Genomic DNA, 2,821 nt, shown 5'->3' on the forward strand with positions numbered 1-2,821 from the left:
AGGAGCAGCAACTTTAATTGAAATTGAGTTAAAGAGACCTCTTCTATGGCTCGCATGTCGCCATCATCATAATGAGCTACACATTAAGCATGCATTTAACGCATTAAGAGGAGGTAGCAAAAGTCCAGATGAACCTATTTTTCAACGTTTCCGAGCCGAATTTTCTAGAATTGATATTGATTACTCAAACCTGAATTTTTTTAAATGGCCTACTGATATTAAATCAGAAATATTTAATCAAGCAAGTTTAGTTCTGAAATGGGCTTACCAATGCCTCGAAGAGAAAATATTTCCGCGAGAAGATTATCTTGAGTTAATTGAATTAACTATTATCTACCTTGGGGGGAAACTATCAATGGAAAGAATATTCAAAATTCACAAACCAGGTGCAATTCACAATGCCAGATTTATGTCACATTCCATATTTATTTTAAAAATGGAACTTTTATCTAATAAAGTTATTATGTCCAATAATGAGCAAATTATGATCCACCGCATGGCTAAGTTTATTAGTCTTTTTTATTCGATGCAATTTCTCCGCTCGAGGATTTCCGTATTTGCTCCAGTTGATGACTTCAAATTTGTTTTTGCAATGAACTGGTATCAAGAAGAAGATTCAGATATCGCAACCGCTGTGATTTCGTCGATTAACCGTCACCTTTGGTATTTAACACAAGAGCTTGTTATTCTATCTTTATTTAATGAAAAATTGTCAGAATTTACCAGAACAATAATGGCAAAGAAACTTTTTTCTACCCCAAGACCAAAAACATTTTTAATTGGGAAACCAAAATTTCCGACATTAAGTTCTTCAACCGTTATTTATTTTTTAATTGGACCACGGTCGTGGCTTCTTTTTGATTTATTAGGACTAATAAACAACCAGGAATGGCTCCAGATGAATCCACAAGAGTGGAAATTCTTCCAAGATTATGGAACTGTAGACGATTTTGTTAAACAATTAGAGGTAACAAATGATTGCGCCGAAAGAGGAATAAAACTTATTGGTGATTTCCGCGAGTGTGCACAAAATGAAGAACAACGACAATTTATTTTGCAAGTTGTCGAACAACACAGAAAGCAAAATCCATCCGATTCGAAATCAAAACTAATTAATACTTTATAGTATTTTGTATGTTACTAATATCTTCTTTATTAATTATTATTTTTAGAAAAGCTGAAGCCTAAAAATAGCCCAGTTAAATTTTTTTTAAGATTTAAAAAAATAACAAGTTTTTTAGCTTTATATTTTAATACGGCGACCTCTAGACATTTACCAATTTTTCTGAAAATTTCACCAAATGTTCATATAATAACCTTTAATATATACACCCAGTAACGTAACATAAATTTAAATATTTTTTAAGTTTTTCAAGTTTAAAGTTGAAAAAAGTGTAAAAAACGCTGTTTTTTCAAGATGGCGACCTCTAGATGACATTTTAAAATTTCGAAAATTTTTCAGACTTTTTTTTGGCACATTATTTACCCCGTTATTCATGTAACGTAATCATTTTCGAAAATTTGTCGGAAATGAAACACCCTAATGTAGCATTTGAGTATATTAAAAAAAACACAATTAATAAAATTAAATAAAAAGATGACAAAGTACATTAAAAGATGACAAAAAAAATTAAAGGATGACATATTTACTTTATTTTGTTTATTAATTGCCTTTAATTTTGAATTTGACAATAATATATGGATTACATATCCTAAGGTAGCAATGAGTTGTCTTTCACTGTTCGAGTGAATTGTTTATACTTATATATATCAGGCTTGTATATATACTTATATATATCAGGTTTCGACAGGAATGGCATGTGATCGTACGCTGTAACTGACCATTTTTTTTTTCTTTACAATTTGACTATGACTGCTTTGATATTTTATAAAATTAAACGCATAACATAAGCTGTCCGTAAAGAATAGTGAGAGGTATGAAGCAGTTACAAATTGGTTTAGGACACATCTCTCAATGGAGATTACACGAGCCAACCTCTCTGCCTTAGAGGCTCACGAACTCCATTTAGGCACTACCACACTGATGTTGGTTTAGAAAATGCGCAAAGAGAACTTATTTAGATTGTGTTTGTAAAAACAAATTAAAAAAATTCATTCTAAATTAAGAAAAATTCATTCTAAATTAAATTAAAATTTTAAAATCATTAGAAAAAAAAAAAAAAAATTTAAACGCATTTAAAAGAATTGTTACAAAACAAATAACTTATAACATTTTTAAAGTTTTTATTTTACGGTAAGGCTTTTTAATAAAATAAAGAACTATTTACAATAATACTTTAAAATAAACGCATTACGGTAAAATTAAAATTTTTTTTAGTAGGTATGTTTTTTTTATGATAAATTTAAACACTTAAAACTATTTTTCCATGTCTTTTTATAAATCTTTTAAAAGATTATTTTTATTGATTAATTTTTTTTTTTTAATGATTTAATTGCTTCATTTTTTTTGGCTAATATTTTTACAAAAAACTATATATATATATATATATATATATATATATATATATATATATATATATATATATATATATATATATATATATATATATATATATATGTATATATATATATATATATATATATATATATATATATATATATATATATATATATATATATATATATATATATATATATATATATATATATATTTATATACATATATATATATATATAAGTCTTAATGTGGAAAAGTTCAATCGTTATCATTATGTATTAGTAGCTTATAGTGAAAATTTCAGCCTTCAAAATCAACTTTAGGGTAATAAAAGTGGTTTTTGGCAATTTCTATATAATAAAA

The sequence above is a fragment of the Hydra vulgaris genome, chromosome 08 (assembly GCF_038396675.1).
Source record: "Hydra vulgaris chromosome 08, alternate assembly HydraT2T_AEP".
NCBI lineage: Eukaryota > Metazoa > Cnidaria > Hydrozoa > Anthoathecata > Hydridae > Hydra > Hydra vulgaris.